At 38.6% G+C, this 18643-nt stretch overlaps 1 protein-coding gene across 4 annotated transcripts in view; it reads right to left on the reverse strand.

The window, feature by feature from the left end:
* Positions 1-17287: 17287 nt before the first annotated feature.
* Zeb2 (zinc finger E-box binding homeobox 2) overlaps positions 17288-18643 on the reverse strand; it is a 131740-nt gene continuing 130384 nt past the window's right edge. For all 4 annotated transcript variants that reach the window (XM_005315824.5, XM_078017344.1, XM_021720117.3 and 1 more), the window contains one exon: positions 17288-18643. This exon is cut by the window's right edge and continues 4227 nt beyond it. The gene's annotated coding sequence lies outside the window, so the exon portion shown is untranslated.

Here is an 18643-nt window from a genome sequence, read left to right on the forward strand (position 1 = left end):
GTCTTCCCAAGAATTATTTAAAAGGTAGGAAAAAAAAAAAGAGAATAGGGAGTGATTCTTCGCACATTTTTCTTCTTTTACCAGTGAGGCAATTTCTCCAAGAGGACCTTCAATATATTTCCCCTTTCCTTTCATTGACTAAAAAAGGTCATATGCTCACCCCTCTACCATTGGCATCTATGTACAGTTTACCAAGTTCTGTGGTTGGCTTAGACCAGTCAAGGTGCATCCACTTAGAATAGAGGAGGGCTCTACCTTTTCTAAAGTATCTCTAAGTTAGCTCCCTGCTGTTTTCTACTTGAGCAACATCAGGATTCTGTTCATAAAAAAGAAATGAGAAATAGCTGTTGGGGAGGAAAATCGCAGCATCTGTTACCTACATATGAAATAATTTGTCACAGGCAGTTTCTGTCAAAGATGTGAGCTAGTTTGTGAAATATGTAGACCTAAAAACAGGGTGTAGGGACTCATATTTATTTACTGTATATCTATTATATCTGACTTAATTTAATCCTTGAACCATCAACCTAGGAATAAGTGTATTTACCAATTTACCAATTCATAGATGGGGATACTGAAACTCAATGAGACCCCAAATTGCTTAAGTTTGCATATAAGTTAGAGACAACTTTTAGATTAAAGTCTATGTCTCTCTGACCATAAAGCCTATACTCTTTTCACCATGTTTTAAGAGGCTTTCTTTTTCAATTGGGGTAGATTTACTCTTAACAGAATCCTTAAGTGACTCTTGAAGCTCTATGATGAAGAAAAAAAAACTACTTTAAAATGCTGTAATTTTCTAGAGAACTTTGACTCTACAACAGCAGTTCTTAAGCACAGTGGCAAAGCATCCCAATGAGTTTCAGTCCATTGTGAGGCATGGCATAATTATCTGTTATCTCTAAGAGTTAAACATTGAAAATTGACAATTCTCTTTTAAGTTTATAAATTAAGGGAACAAATCCTCACTTTCATTTGCTAGTCTTTCAGGTGAGAGAAGAATGATGGAAATTTCATGTAATCTGCAACCTAACATATTGTTATATGCTTAGGCCTGTGCTCCCCATACAGGAACCTTATGAGACATGGGTGTTCTTATAGAAAGAGTGTCAGGGACAATTAATTATCATAAATATGCTGATATCACATTTTTGGAAAGAGCCTCTTCTCAGTTGGTAACTACTATTTCTGGAGGCTGGGATATTACAGCTTTAAATACCTCTTTCTTGGAATGAGTTAACCTAAGAGATGGTTCTGCCCTAAGTGTAATAATAGGAGTCTGATGTCCTCTCCAACATCCATTCCCCTTTCTTTCAGGAACCCAAATTTCTACTTAAAAACATCTCACCCCTATTCCCACCTATATGGTTTAAATGGGATGGCCCCTACTCCCAAATCCAGGAAATTAATTGTGGTTGGTCAAAGCTTATCAATGCATTCCATTCTTTTGCTTCCTTAATTGAGATCTTTGACAAGTTCAACCAAATGAGATTATAATGCAGAGTGTTAAGACCATTTGTTTGTTAAATATAAATAATTTTAAACTAAATGTATAAATCTGGTCTTGAAATGTTTTTCAATTTTTCAATCATTATTTATTTATTTATTTATTTTTGTGGTACAGGGGATTTAACCCAAGCGTGCTTTACCACTGAGCTGTATCTGCAGCCCTTTCTGTATTTTAAATTTTGATACAGGGTCTCAATAAGTTGCCAAGACTGGCCTCGTAGATGGGATTACAGGCATGTGCCATGGCACCCAGCTTATTTTGTTCAAATTGTAATAGGAGAGGAAGTACCTAAGCTTCTAATGTCATTTGAGAGCCTTGGTTTAGACCACTGGTTCCAGAACACTGTCCTCTTCACTAACTATTGTAGGCAGCTTGGGAACCTGAGTCACACAGGTCCTTTGCAAACTCTTCTATGTCCCGTAGTGCACCCCCCAACTGTGTTATATCTGGCCAGTTCTACATTTTTCTCTCTTTCTCTCTCTTTTTCTCTCCCTCCCTCTGTTTTCCACTCCTTCTCCCTCTCCCTCTCCCTATCTCTCTCTCCCTCCTTTAATCCCTCCCTCTATCAACTAAGGAAAAATCCAAGTTAATCTTTTTTTAGCTTTAGACCTCAGTCTAAAAAGTCTGGTTCTAAGAGGAATCTTGAAGGTATTCTCTTTAAACTTTGGTCTTAAATTCACTGTTTTCCCAAAGAATTGGTTCTCTGACACTTGAAATAGCATTAGTCTATTTTTGCTGCCTCAAATTTTATCTAAGAGAAAATCTAGCATAGTTATTTACACCTTCGTTTGGAAGGAGAATGGAAAAAGAGTTATTTTAAAAGTAAAGATAGTTTTTTTATACCCAAAATTTGAGTTATGCACGTTGCTACATGCTAATCTCATCTTAGCATGTAAGAGAATTCTTAGAGTATGGATTCCTACCTCTCTTCCCAGAATATCTCTGGTCATATGCATTCTTTTTTTGGCAGTGATGGGGTGGTAGGTATTGAAGATTAGAACTCAGGAGCACTCAACCACTGAGCCACATCCTCAACCCTATTTTGTATTTTATTTAGAGACAAAATTTCAACTGAGTTGCTCAGTGCCTTGCTGAAGTTGGCTTTGAATTTGCAATCCTCCTGCCTCCACCTCCCAAGTCACTAGGATTACGGCGTGCACCATTACGTCCAGTTCATATGCTTTTTTAATTTGAGACCCCAGAACTTTTAGTTGAGTGGCAGCTGTTCCAATGTCTTGGTGATGCTATTGGTTTCTCAAGGACAAAGCCTGGTTTTCTCAAAAACTTCTTCACTTGGGATTTCTTATTACATAAAGGAATCCTGACTATACTTTTTTAGAAATTTTATTTATTTGTTTGTTTGTTTATTTATTTATTTATTTATTTATTTATTTATTTATTTATTTATGTTGGACACAATACCTTTATTTTATTCATTCATTTTTATGTGGTGCTGAGGAGCAAACCAGGGTCTTGCACATGTAAGGCGAGTGCTCTACCGCTGAGCCACAACCCCAGCCCTCCTGACTATACTTTATTCTGCTAAATGTTCAGATATAAATGCATAATACTCTGAAAAAGAAGTTGGTCCATTTTTAGGCCATATTGAAGAGGTGGAAAACACAGTAGGAGAAAGAGAAGGAGGAGAAAGAGTTGTTAAAAGGAGAAGTAGATACCTATGGCTCAGGAGGCTGAGGGAGGAGGATAGTGAGTTCAAGGCCAGCCTCAGTAACTTAGAAGAGGCCTTAAGAAACTTGTTGAGACCCTGTCTCAAAATAAAATATAAAAAGAGCTGGGGATGTGGCTTAGTGGTTAAGTGCTCCTGGGTTCAATCCCTGATGTAGATAGATAGAATAAGAGAAGTAGAAAAAGAAGAATGTTTCAGTCAGTTCTTGCATCACTGTGACCAAAATACCCCACAAGAACAATTTAGAGGAGGAAAAGTTTATTTGACACTCATAGTTCCAGAGGTCTCAGTCCAGAGACAGCCAACTCCAGTGCTCTGGGCATAAGGAGAGGCAACACACCATGAAGTAAGGATCCAGCAGAGGATCCTCAGCTCATGGTGGGATCAAGAAGCAGAGTGAAAGGGAGGTGGGGAGGGGCTGCAGGAAAGAACAACTCTTCCAGGCTGTACCCCACGTGACCCACCTCTTCCAGCCATGGCCCACCTGCCCACTGTTACCATCCTATCAATCCATTCAAACTAGGATGGACTAATTAGGATACAGTGCTCAGAATCCAATCATTTCACCTCTGAATATTCCTGCATTAACAGAAGCTTTTAGGGGACACCTCTTATTCAAACCATAATAGAGAAGAAGAGGTGGATAAAAATACTTTTGACTTTGGACATTGTGGGAGGCACCAGGATATGGTTTTCTGATTAAGGCTCTTTCACTGGTGGCCATTGTCTAGAATAACTCAGCATCTACGTCTTGTAACTCAGGAGTATGGAACGTCACTGCCCCAACGGAGTCTCAATTGGCTTGAACCCATAACAGGGAATGTTACACTCCCATGAAAGTTAAGCTAGAACAAAAGAAAGCCACATGGAAATATCTGCTTTTTAAATAAATTATAGCAGTTTTTAGGTAAAATGATTTTGTAGTCTCCAACATTATAGTATTAAAATGATCAAGGTTCATTACACTATGATAACAAGAAATAGACATTCCTAATCCCACAGATCATTTTTTTAAACCACAGATGGCACAGATATCCATAAACACAATGCAATTGGAATTGGTATCAAATTTATTTTTCTCCTCATTTTTGACAATAGACCTGTTAAGTATGTGCCTCAGGGGCTGCAGTTAACAGGAGGGAAAACATTGCCTAATAAATTTGGATCCAGCATCTTAAACAAATGCTGGTGCTCAAAATTACTAGAGTTGACCTGTTTATAGGAAGTAGTTCTGCTAGAATTAGAAGTGGAAATAAGGAGTTGATAATGAAATACAGTTTAACCAGCAAAGGGCGGTAAACATATGTATCACTCTACACCACACAAATATGCTGCCAGTTGAGATATAGAGTTGTGGTTCCTTTTGTCAGCTATTCTATTTTCTGCTAGAAAGGGTAACTTTTCAAATGCCATCTTCAGGAAGGGGAGCTGCAACAAGAACTTCATTTAAAATGCTTAAATTTTGTTCCCCAAACGTTTCTCATGTTGTTTGCTCTTACAAGACAATGTCCTTATTAAGCATCCATTTATTTATAACTCATGGGAAACAAGGTTTCAGTCCTAACTGCTTACTAATGGTCAAACATCCTCATTTAGAAGTCACTGGAAGGTGTTATTTTAAGCAAAAGGTCAAAGTCTAAGTGGAGATGACCTGTATTCAGCACTTGTTTTACTGCTATGGCTACTTTCCAGCCACATGCACCTATATTGTCAAGGGCAACTCAGAGTGGTTTTCTTTCTTCTCTCCCTGAAATGCAAGGAGACTGTTCATTGGCAATATACGTCATGCCCCAATATCTTGACTCAATTTTACTTCTTAATTATCAATTGTAAGAAGCAGATAATTAATAACAAGGAAAATGGATAAAATTTAATGAAGTATAATGATTGTAATGAGAATTTTATATATTTATTTTTGTCTCATTCGAAGGAGTTGATAGCTTAGAGTGCAGAGAAAATTGTGAGGATGTCATTGCTTCAGCATGCCATGCTCCTCACGTTTCCCGCTCTTTTTCCAACCCAATAAATTCTGCACTAAACTCAAATAGCTCCTCTTCTCTGAAGGATTTCATACGTCTCCTAGTCAGAGATCTCACAGAACAACATAAAACTCCTTCCATGTCAGTTTGCATATGAACGTCCACATATTCTTCCATGTCTAGTCTTGTTGTCTAGAACCATGACTGCCATTTACTGGCAATTGATAAATATTGCTTTACAAATGATCTTTTAAAATCAGTTTGATTGGAGATGTAGGCTGCAATCTGAGGATCAGAATGCATAAAGGTATATACCATCTATTTAGATTGTTGGAGGCATAGAAAGTAATTAAAATGTTATAATCCATGTAAATTACTATTAAGGTTTAGCATATTGTATATCACTCAAATCTTTTCATTTTTACAATAGGAATGATCTTTCAGGTTGACATCTACATATATTCTTTGAGCCAATCTTCATGGATGTGTTTGTTTACATGGATTATCATAGTGTTATTTTAACAGGGTTTAAGAAATACTTGGCTGAACAATATATCTAAAGGAAAGAAACAATAATTCATGGAACAAAAAGTACCAAAGAAAACCCAATATTCATCAGAATCAAAATTAGCTAAAGGGAAACAATAATGATGAAATAAAAATCTATTCCTGTTATTGGGACTACCAGTTTTTCTCTCTAGCAGCTTCCCTCCTGAGTCTCTCCAGTTATGCAAGAGGGTTCCCCATATACACTGATTAATCAGACAGACAAGGCTATCCCATGATTCAAAAATCTGTCTTTAAAATATGCAAAAAAGCTAACAGGAAGGTTTGAATTGTGAGCAGTGCCTTGGCAGCCTTCTCACAAAGGTTCACCCTTGTGACTCCTTTATTATCATCCTGGATCATCTACTTAGAGCCGTGCACACATTGCACATCTGGAAACACACAGAGCAAACTCTTCATTTCTCAAGCTCTGAGGCCTCTCTTTGGATGGGTAATTGTTAAGCATTCTGTTCTCTTTGAGAACCCAAGGCTAATGCCAACCAGGAAACAAAAGGTCTCTTTGAGGATGAATCTTGAGACTATCCTGGTCCCCCAAAATTACATACTGGAAAATTTCTAAGTACCAAGATGATTGTGTTCTTACCAGAGGACTCTCAGTGGATCTAACTATAAGAATAGGTTATCAAAAAAAAAAAGCTTCTCGTAAACCCAAAAGGGAAAAAAAGAAAGAAAAAGCATAGACCAAGTCAAGAAGAATCAGTGGTTACTTTTGCTCCACTGTCAGTGCCTGTGATGTTGATAATTTCCACAGATATTGTCTCATTTTATTTTCACAACAATCCTGTGAATTTTTTGTATTGTTCATACTTTCTTTTTTTTTTTTTTTTGTATTGTTCCTATTTACCTGGCTGAGGTCTCACAGCTAGGAAAGGACAGAGCTGGAATTCAAACCCAGTTCTTTTCACTAGAATGCCTGCACTCTGATCCACACTGAAAGCAGAGAAAAGCAGAGAAAGCAGAGAAAACTCCCTTAACCAGAAGCTACCCTAGATAGCAGACATTTTAGAATAGAGTCTAAGAATTCTTTACAGACTCTGATTTTACTGATGAGGAAACTATGTCTGAACCATCACTTTAATTCAGTTTTTGCTGCACTTAGCTTTAGGAGAAAAAACAAACTCCTGAGAGAATCAGTCCATAGCAGCAATTTCATGAAGAAATCAAGAAACGCAACTTTCAGGGAAAGCCTGTGGTCAATGCAGACTTGGTCCTGCATGATGAGAAATGAAGCTTGCAGTGTTGACCCTGAGAAACTTTAAAATTCTCCAACAACCCAGCCAGAGGACTTCGTGATTTGAAGGCTTCATGTTGTGGGGCAGAGTAGGCTGATACAAATTACCAGGCACTGTCACCATGACTGGCAAAAAAAAAAAAAAAAAAAAAAAGTTTTGTAGTTGTATCTGTAACTTAAGAAATTCAGTTTACTTGTAGTTCTTAATTTACAGAGGATTCCTGTTCTCAAGAGGACTATTGTGTCTATGACCTTCTGTTTTTCTGAGCGTCATTTAAATAATTGTACACTGTCTAAAGCAAGGGTAAGTATCTGCTACCTCTTTTGTAATTACAGTTCTTCAAACTTACAGGGTATTTATAATGTGTTGTGCCATAAGAATTTCAGATATGGAGGTGGGGTTGCAGCTTAGTGGCAGAACACATGCTTAGCATGAGCAAAGCCCTGGGTGCAACCCTCTTTTAGGTTTTTTTGCTGCTGTGACTAAAAAGGACCCAACCAGAACAATTTTATTAGAGGAGGAAAAGTTTATTGGGGCTCATGCTCACGGTTTCAGAAGTTTCTGTCTGTAGAAAGCTGGCTCCATTCCTCAGGCCACAAGGTGAGACCGGACATCATGCTGGAAAAGTATGGTAGAGGGAAGCAGCTCACAAGGTGATCAAGAAGCAGAGGGAGAAACTCCACTGGCCAGATATAAATATATACCTTGACGCCATGCTCCCAATACCTCACCTCCTCCAGTCACACTTGACCTGCCTCCAGTTACTACCCAGTTAATTCCATCAGGGAGCAATCCACTGATTGATTTAATGCTCCCACAACCTGATCATTTCCTTTCTGAACCCTCTCATATTGTCTCACACATGAGTTTTTTGGGGAAATCTCACATATAAACCATAACAAACCCCCAGGATCAAAAACAAAAACAAACAAACAAAAAAAACAACCAACCAAACTTTCAGATACAAACACAGCACCTCTTCTGCCTCTTCAGTAGAACTTGTGTAGCATCTTTGGATGAGTCCTTATGAAAATTCTCTTGGGACTTTAGGAGGAAGTAGATAGATTTTTGTGGGAAATAACAGGAAGCCACTATATTCAACAGTTTTATTTTATATACATTTGGCTTCGTTTTATTCAAAAATCATTAATAGAAGTTGTACCTTTTCTCAGGCCTCCTGCTGTCCTTCACTGCAGGATATATTAGTCATGTCAGACCCAAATTTACTTCTGTCCCACACAAATCTTCTCTTATCTTGCTGATGGTTACTGTAAATTACTCACATCAGCAAAGCTTTGTCAGGAAACTGAGGTAATCAAAAACTCCAGAGAAGTTGAAGAAAATGCATCCTGATTTATTTCGGGCTTCTTCCTCTTTTATATGGTTCATGTTCCTCATCTGAGTCCTTGCTAAAATAGTTCAAAGGCTATGCTAGAATTCAGTGTTGATTGAGGGCTTATTTACTCACGTTTTCCTTTGACTTAACTCCACTCAGGTTGCAGCAAGTTTTGCCTCACTAATTTTACAATTTAATCAATATCTGGATGTCAGTAGTGGGAGTCAATGTTGCTCTGCATAAGTAGTAGTTATTTGAGAAGTGAAATTGTTCAATGCGGGTAATACTTGTGCCCTGATGTAACTAACCTTTGTAAACAGTTCTCAGCCATCTTCAGGTGTATTAAATGATGAATTTCAGGTTTGTATTGGGTCCTCCCACAGGTCCTTATTTTAACCTCACAAGCTTTCTATGCTGTTTTCTGTCTTGTCCTTGAATTGTTCTTCTGCTTGGCTAATGACTGGGTTCCTTGGGAGACTACTGTTGCTGACAGCATCTTTTCAAAATGCTCTCACATTTCCTTAATGCTTATGGGGCTTCAGGTTTTCTCCTGGGCTGTGGAGTCAGTGTTACCAGTCTCTTCCCTCTAGGAACATATCATCTTTGGGAAACCAGCCCTTGGATTAATGCGCTAATGCTGCCTACATAGGATACTTGCTAAAGCCCAGAGGAGGAGCATTTCTAGGATTAGAGTTTCAGGGAAGATTGTTTAAAGAAGGATACCCTTGAGTTATGTTCTGGAGGCTAAAAGAAAATAGAGGGAAGCGTGAAATCAGTGAAATAGTGAGAGATCATGGAAAGGGAGTCAAGGAGGCATGAGCCTATGAAAACTCTGTAGGCCAAGCTAAGGAACATTATCTGTATTTGGGGTGCTTTGAAGAACTATGAAAGAGTTTTTAAGGAGGGTTTTTGTATGATTAAATTTATACTAGTTAATCCAGGAGATATTTATTAAAGACCTCCTTGGGGGCAGTAACTCATAGAATTGGGTCTACAAGGATAAAATAGTCCCTACCCTTATGAAACTTACAAGTTTAGGAGGTTGAAGTAGAAGGTAGAAGTGAAAACAAAAAAGACCCAAGAGAGCATTTTTGGTCAACGTAGATATATGGAATGTGTTATAAAACAATAAGCCACAAAGGTAGTTAAGAGTATGGTGTGAAGGTGAGAAGACCAGTTATTTCTCAGGAGCACATTCCCGTCAGCCTTTTTTAAAGAAATATGTCTCCATAAGAACTAAAAATGTGATGTAATAATGTTAAAGTAAGACATACCTGAAGGCTATCTTGAAACTCTCTAAAGAAACATAAAGGATGGCACCCTTCAGTCTGTCAGCCCTCCATCCACCTACCGTGATCACTTGGCTCCCTGCTGCCTTAGAACCAGACAGTGACTTGGATGAGACTGGAACCAGTGTGACCACAGTGTGATACCCACCTGGCATAGGGGAGAGGAAACAGTGCTAGAGAGACACAGGAAGAAGAGATAATAGGTGGCTAGACTCTTCAGACCTGGTAACCCATTGGAGACCTAGCTGGATGACTGAAGATATGCCCGGGTTCATTTTGGATAAGTCACATTTGGGGTGCTTTTGAAACCATCAGGCAGCAATGCCCGGTATTCATTTGAATGGGCAGGTATATGGTGCACAGGAGGAAGTCTGACTGGGGTGGTGCATTTTTGAGTCTTTGGTTTAAATGCAGGAATTGAAGCTGTGGGTATTGAAGAAGTCACAGAAGCACAGTGATGGAAAGGAGGAGAGCAAAGAGCCCCAGAGGGGCTCTTGGAAATGCTCCTATTTAAGGGTTGAATGAAAAAGCAAATCTTGGTCAGTGGGTAGGAGGAAAATCAAGAAGAATGTGGTTAGAGATTTAAAAGAGTAATTTTAAGGAGGAAGTCATCAATGGGATTAAAAGCTGCATTTTCTATGTGTAAAGATGTGTTATGATTTTCAAAACAAATTAAATACATTAGGTGGGATTGTTATTGCTAGAAACAAGCAATAACTGACTAATGGCATATAAAAAATACCACAAACCTTAGAGAAACAGCACATTAACAAGGCCTTCAAGATGATGTACTATCTTCCTGAAATAAAATGTAAAGGATGGCATGTGGCCTTCTGTGAAGGAGACACAGGGTTAAGTTTGTTTTTCTAGTAAAGACATGAGAAATGTTCAGTGAACTGTTCTCTGGCTTCCTTACCTGTGCCTTTTGTGGTCCACTCATGGGTGGGCAGGCAGAGGCAGGCATGGAGTAATGGGGTGGAACAGAGCCCATGGGCTCCTCTGAGAATCCACCCCACTGCCTGGTCTCACTGGTTCCCAGCTATAGGCCACTGGCCACCAGAACAATATATCAAAGCACATGCCAGTTGACTCACTCCCGTCTTGCCTCACTCACAGAACACCCAAAATTCTTCTAAATCTCAGTGACCTAAGTACATTGCAGGAATTATTAGTCAATTTCACAGGAGACTTAGAGCTGGAAAAGGTTAAGATCATACCAAAGCAATGAATCTGGGGAGTGGCACATCACACTCATTTCTATGTCTGCAACTTAAGTTGGAAAAAAAAAAATCTGCTTAGATTTCTCCTGCCCCTTAATTAAAAAATGCTCCTCTATTTTTCTCTGACATTTCCTACCTGAAGCAAGGTTTTGGTTCCCATACAACACCCTTTTCCTCTGCTTTCTGGTTCTTCCATTATCTTGGCCTGCCCTCTGACACTGTTTTCCCAATTTATGTTTTCCTTTCTCATTTCCCTCTTCTTAGTGCTGACATGAGCCACAAACCTGTAGCCATAATGTCTGACTCACTCGGTGCTTCTTCTGTTAATGGACACCATGTGGAACAGGGGGCAGGAAAAATACTCTTTACAGGAAATCGGACGATAATGCTTGCACTTTAGTGCCCTTTGAAACAAGAATTTAATTATCCTAATTAAAAAGATTACCTTATAGAAGACATTTGGGAGGAAGAGTAGGCAGTTTGTCTTTTTCCTGATGACATGTATCTCAAAACCAAAAGGGATATCCCTGCTGATGTTTGTCTTATCTGCTAAAGCCCCACCACCAAGAGAATACTTAGATCAGAAATTGATCTTGATTTTTCTGACCCAGCGGGAGAGTGTAAATACTCCATGCCTGACTGTGGTTTGTTTTGAGGGTGTACTAGTTTGCAAGGGCTGCTGTAAGAAAGTACCACAGAGTAGGTGGCTAAAACAATATGGATATATTCCGTCATAGTTCTGGAGGAGAGACATCCAAATAATGGTGTTGGCAGGGGAAGTTCTGCCTGGGGGGTTGAAAGGAGAATGTGTTCAATTTCTCTCTCCTGGCTTCTGGGGATGGCGGCAATCATTGACGCTCCTTGATTTATAGATGTACCACTACAGTCTGTATCTCTGTCTTCACATGACCCTCTCTCTGTGTGTAAATGTCCCTCTTCTTGAAAGGACCTCTGTCATATTGGCTTAGCCTATGCTAATGACCTCATCTTGACTTGAGTATATCTAAGAAGACCCTCTTTCCAAATAAGGTCTTCTTCACAGGTTATCAGGTTTTAGGACTTCAGATTATCTTTCTTGTTTCTTCCTCCACCTCTGCCTGCCTTTAATTTCTGAATGCTTCTAGCTCCTATTCTCTCTGGATTCCATGGGGGAACCCATTGTTCTAGGGGTAGCACCTGAAATTCAGCCTTTTACTTCTCTTCAGCCAATGAAGGCAAATTCATCTATGCTTCCCTCCCTAAGGGCTCAAATCTTAGCTATAACATTGATAAATTAATCCAAGAGAAGGTGATAATAGGTGCTAATAGGCAAGTATCACCCCTCCCAGGTATTTGCATCTACTGTACACTATCTGGAGACATGCCTTAACCTTAAGGTACTAGTGAAAATTCTTCAACAGATAAGACTTTTTTTCTTTAGTAGACACGTCTTTCTGGGACCCTCAAATGATAACTCTCTCCTCCACCTGTGCAAAAGATGGCCCCCCTCTGTCTCTCTGTCCCCCTCTTAATGGGAAACTAATCACGGCAGACAATTTGATCTATCTTTGAATAGGTTGCATTTATTCATCCCATAATTGTAAATGTGCCAAAGGAGATTTGCTCCTCATGAGGAAGTCCATCAAGTGAAAGAATGTGGTTCCAGAAAATGCCAACCTGGGGATAAAGCATGAGGAATATAAGCCCATTTTAAGCCATGGATAATTTTCAAAGAATGAACATGCGAAAGGCAGGGAATTTGGTTGCTAGGAAAATAGAATAAACATGATCTCCCTCCCCTCTTGTTTTTTTTTCACTTTGGGGTGGGCTGTGCTTGCCAGTCTTGCTGGGGAATGCCTGTCCCTCCCATCTCAGTGGTGACAGACTCACAGCAATGCCTGCATGTCTGTCTCACAGGTGTGGGATCTACTTGCCAGCTTAGCGAGACTTTGGAGGAATCTCCCACAGTGGTTGTAAAGAGAAAAGGAGAGAGATAATAGTTCACTGGCATCAATAATCTACTTCCTCCAACTGGCTGAAAGCCGGAATAATAGCCTCCGTGCTTGCCCTCCTACACCCCCTCCCCTGGCTCTGCCGCTGTCAGTTCTCTTCCCTTCTCCACAACTGGGAACTCTAGGGAGCAGATTGTTTTGGCTGGAATTAGCCGGGCACAGATGGTACCACCTGCTGCATGTTCCTTACTTCTTATTGGCTTCTCTCTCGGCTCTGTGAGTTTTTGTATTTTTCAGAAGTTCAGAGGAAGGGGAAATGGCTGAGGCCCTTGCTCATGCCTGATTCTAGCACAGCTGTTTTGTGCAAACTGGCAACTGTGGGGATTGTGCTGGGGCACGCCGATTGGGGAAGGTGCTTCCACAGAATCGTGCCGCAGTGGCATCCTGTTTGCTGTATCTAGTGCTTCAGTTTCCAAAATATGAAACTTTCTTTGGGCCAAACAATTTCTGCTTTTCAGTCTGACAGATCTGCCTGTGACCAGACACAAGGCAGGTGGTCTTGCAAAAGCCTCAGCAATGTGGTTTCTCTTATTCCAAAATCAGAGGGGCATAGAATGTCATGTTACTGTCCATTTCTGGGGGAAGAAATTATGAATAGCCATGAGCAGATTGCTAAGCTCATGTCTGGGCCATTCACTCAGAATAAAAATCCATGAATCCTCAGAACCCCACAGTGTGAACTTCAGAGATTAATGAATTCAGTTTTCTCACCCATGAAAAAACATAACTTTGGATCAAAGGACCCTAGAATTCCCTGAATTCTCTGTCTCTGATTTCATCTGTCACCCTTCTCCCTCTTCTAATATGTGTTGTCAGATGGCCTTCTTTTCACACTCCAAAAGCCAAACTCATTCTTGCTTCCAGTACCTACATCTGTTGCTCCTCCTCCTTCCTAGAACCCTCTCCCTCCAGATCTTTCCATGGCTCACTTCTTCTCATCTTTCAGGCTCCATCTAACACCACTGTCTCAGAGAAGCTTTTCCCCATACTCCCCCAGCCCCAGGTGAGGCAGCCTGCAATTCCATTTCACTCAATATTATGTCACCTTTTGTTTTCAACAAAAGAATGCTATCTGAAGAGATCTACACAGTGAGTTTTTTTTCTCTACCTTTCCCACTAGATGTGCATCCCTGAAGTCAGGGATATTGTCATTTATTCACCACTGTATCCCAGGAGCAGGGAACAGTGCGTCTAGCTCCCTGTCCTAGGATTGACAGATAACAACAGAAAAATTACACACACACACACACACACACACACACACACACACACGCACGCCTAATTGAGGGAATCGTGTCATTTCGTGTTTAAATAGAGGAAACCACTATGATACAGAAGAAACATGTCTATACAGGTACAGTTCCTAAGCCACCTGTCTTTTTAGTCTCCTTATTTGTGTATGTCTATATCAGTTTGTAGGAAACCTGAAGTCACTAATCCCACCTGGTTCATCTTTGTCTGTACTAATATTGTGCCTTACACACAGTAGGTACTCAGTAAATTGAACATTAGTAACTTTGATATCTAGTATTATTTTTAGAGAATTAAATATAATAAATAGAAATTCATGGAAGTACTAACAGAAGCAATAAAACATCTATGCCTAAATGGACGGACACTTGGCTTTGGTTCTAATTCTGCCTGTGACTATGGAGTGATCTGGGGTTTTATTTTCTCTAAGCTTCAGCATGTGAAAAGCTAATGGTTTGGATGAGAGGGTGTCTAAGATCCCATCACATCCTGACCCTCTTTGGTCTATTTCCATCTATGCCAATAGTCCCCCAGAAGTTTTATGAATCTCTGACTGCTCCTGTTTCACTGTGCACACCTGCTGCCCCTTTTCCTCCTCTGTTCACGTGGGTATCATTCAGGGTACATGGGTTCAGAAAAGTCACGTCTAGGAACAGAATGATGCTGAGGACTTGGAAAGTGGGCTCCGGCTGAAAACTGTGGGTGGAGAGGCTGGGTGAAACCATAGATCCTAAATGGAAATGAGCACTGCCAAGAGCCTTTGCAAACAAACAAACAAACAAACAGAAACTCATGAGTAAAATGTATCCACAGTAGTTAGTAATTTTTGAAGAGTATTTCTCAAAATTGAAAATGTCTCTGGGTATCAGTTAAAGGGGACTCTAGTCTCTAAGTGGTTAATAGCCCTCAGATGGTGTGACATCTTAGAGTAACACGGGTTTTCAAAGTAGATTATTTTCATTCCACTCTTGCATGGAAGAGTTCTTATAGACCAGAACAAGCTTCTTGCAGGAAGTAGAGAAACTAACTCATGCCTTTTGATGCTTCAATAGCCATTTGAAGGAGTGTTTTACTGTGGTATTTTGGAGAGAGTGCTGAAAAATGTTTCAGAAGACTGAGATTCTGGGATCTCAGAAGTCTAAGTCTGTGCTTCACTGCTTTCTAGATCACTGGGAGGCAGAACAACTGGTGTGCTCCCAAGGATATGTAGACTTCAGTCTGTTCATCTATAACACTTGGATGGTAGATTAACTACTGTTATTTTTCCAAGTGTTACAAACATAAAGATTTCTTCCTATTCTACTCATATGAGAGTTTTATTGAAGAATGAGAACAAGATTTTTGAGAATTTTAATGTAGACATAAAGTATGTTGTAGTGTGGTCAAGCCATGAGGGAGTTTATAGCAGAGGCTGATTTGCAGGTGAAGACATCTGAAGGGGTCATGAGAAGTATTTGTATGAATCATGATTGTAATTTTCATTTTAAAAAAAATCAAGGTAGTACATAATAAGCAGTTCTTGTGGTCAGAACTCTTTTTTTGTTCCAAGATATTGTTGACTGTTCCATTACCATTTGTTTGACTGAAATGTCCCTTTCCATGGAATTATCTTTGGTAAGATAAAAGCAATTCATATGGCAGAAAAGAAAAAGTTTCTACTTAGATGTTAGGTTGATTATTCTTCAGCTGATTCACACCAGTAATAGCTTTTTAAGGGCTAAAACAAGTTGGGTAGGGTGGTTTGTACTTCCCTATTTTCCCTCTTGCTTAGATGTACCTTCCACCGGAAACCTATGAACTCACACTTTCTAAGCATGTTCAATAATGAAGTGGTAGACCTCCACAGAATGTTTCAGGACTGCAGGAAGTGGTTGAGGGTTATTCAATAGTTGGTATTCTCCCTTTATGTCTGCACCAATCCTGGGCTGCACTGAAGGATTGGGAAATGGTGTTTGTGTTGGAAGTGGTGTCATTCGGAAGAGATGTAAAAACCAAGGTCTAGGTTGCTTGCGGTCACTAAATACACTGTAATGTTTTCTGCGAGCATGGGGATGTTCTTGAGTTTCCTTTCTAAATTTGTATTCTTTTTATCTATTCATATTTTTTCAAGTGATTTGAAGGCTGTATTTCTCTTTTCCTTTACAAAATGAGAATGGAGTAAAACTATAATTCTTTGCCCTATAATAATATTGTTTTAGGAATGAATAAAAGTGATACTTGTTTAAGGAAATGTCATAAACTAAAATCTAAGTTTCCTATAAAATGAGTAAAGTTAATTTGATATTATTGCTATTTTATTGCTGGCATTATAAATTATATAAGGGTTTTTTGGTGATGCTGTCTTCAGAACTTCATATATTTCTAGTATTTTTCTATTAAATTATTTTCAGTTTATGCAAGGTAACAAAATAGAAAAAGTCTGTTCAGACTCTCTTTCCATCTCTTGAGCATTGTCTTTTGTTAACACTAGCTATTTAAATGTACACACATAAACTCAGCAAAACTATATACACACATATTCTTTACTTCCCTTTGACTGCTCTGAAGTGGTCAGAACAGGATCATAATGTACAAATCTTTCTGTGAATGTTTCCTTATGTTAGTTCAGTTCCTTCTGAGTTCTGTGCTTGCCAATGCTAAATTTCTTGCCAGGGCAGTAGTCTATTTTTAACATGTTAGGGGCTTATCCTTCGTTCCAAATCTAACAGGCATATTTCATGGAGTGAAACAGAGAAAGCTGACTGGGTGCACTTACAAATCAGGATCATCAGGATTTGCAATTGGTGTGGAATCAAAGCTATGAATGAGAAAGACCAATTAGAATACTTAAAAGATCATTTGTCACCGCTTTAATCTTCATGTATTTTTTACTCATCATTTTCTTTGACTAAAATTATTAGAATCCTTGTCATATTCTTCTCAAGGCCAAATGGGAACAGTGTTGTTCATTTTCTATTTTCAATATTTTGGAGCATTTTAACATGTCATACTAGATTATCGGTGGTAGGTGACTGTTTTAATAGAGAAAGTTTTAGCTTATGGCATATTCGGCATCATATCATCTCAATGTCATTTCTCTAATTCCATATTTCATATACAAATGAAGACTGAGGGATTTATTTCTGTTACTTAATAGCATTTGTTTAATTCGGAGATTAATATATCATCTTCAACCCTGAAACAGAGGCCCTCTGCAACATCAGACCCAAAAAATTGGACACGGCCTACTAGCCCAAAAAGAACATGCTGCCAATTATCTCCATGTTTATTTAAATATTTTGCTCTAAAGGAAGCAATCATTCCTTTATACTTCTTTAAATTTAGTATTGACATTTTTATTTTGGGAAAGGAGGTCTTTTTTTTTAACATGGATACAGGAAAAGAAAACTCTTCAATAAAAATATTGTCTAAAAAGTTTGTTTTGTCTGCATGATTTACTAAATATGTACAATTTCAATTCACAGCGAAGGTAACAAAGATTTAAACAGCCAACATCACAAATGTTTCAAGTTCTAAAAAAAAAAAATTCACTGTGCACAGTTTAACAATTTAATTGAATAAAAACCAAAGCTAAGCCTTCAGTCTGAATCTTTCTTTATGATGGGCACAAGCCACATATTTTCTTCATCTTTGTTACACGATGCATATTTCAGTGACTAAAAGCCCCTTCCCATTTTAGTATATTAGGTTATGTCAGTACATACTTAAGAGAGGCATAAATTGCCTCTTGGTTTAATATGATTTGTGATGTGTTCACATATATGTCGGAATATTTATTAATGTATAAAATGATCCGATGAGTCACCTGTGATTTTTTTAAATGTCTTCAATGTAGGAATGTTTTGTTGCATGTATAATTTTTAAAAAATTTATAGGTGTGTATTTAAGCAATAATAATTTAACTAGTATCCCCTCGACATAGGTGTCTTGAAACAACTATTCTGCTTTTGAAATATAGAGATTTCACATCCCTATCGAATTCAGATTTCCAAAGTTTGCTATTACATGAAGCTGAATGTTGTGGTCATTCGAATACAATGCAAGTGAGTAAACTAATTAATCATTAGAAACAAATGTCATTGAATACAGAATAGTTGAGTTACAGTTAAGGAGGGAGCCATAATTTTAGCTACCCTATAAAATCTATAATAAGGTTGTTTTCACATATACTTTTCCTGTGTAAATTCTTTGGTGTTTTTTCCCCCTCTTTTTTAAAAACATGTTTTAGTGCTGTGATTGATGAACATGCAATATAAGATTCGAATAATTGCATCAAACATGTTTATTTGAATAACTGCCCCATTGCACAAGCAAATAAATCTTCCGAGTGTTTGTTTGAATGTTTTTACGTGTATATGGGAGCATATACTCAAATAAATGCAGCTGTGTTTATTACAATGTGTGGGGCTTCAGATATACACACACTTGTTTGTGTGCATATCCAGGGCCCACAGTCTCTGAATGGCCTCACACATCTTAGATCAATAGTGTGGTTAACAATTTTTCAGTTCAAATACACATAAACTTATGACTGGGCAATCTCCTTGAATTTGTGACTAAGTTTTGATGTTATTAAGGCTT

Source organism: Ictidomys tridecemlineatus, chromosome 7 (assembly GCF_052094955.1).
Source record: "Ictidomys tridecemlineatus isolate mIctTri1 chromosome 7, mIctTri1.hap1, whole genome shotgun sequence".
In the NCBI taxonomy this organism is placed as follows: Eukaryota; Metazoa; Chordata; class Mammalia; order Rodentia; family Sciuridae; genus Ictidomys; species Ictidomys tridecemlineatus.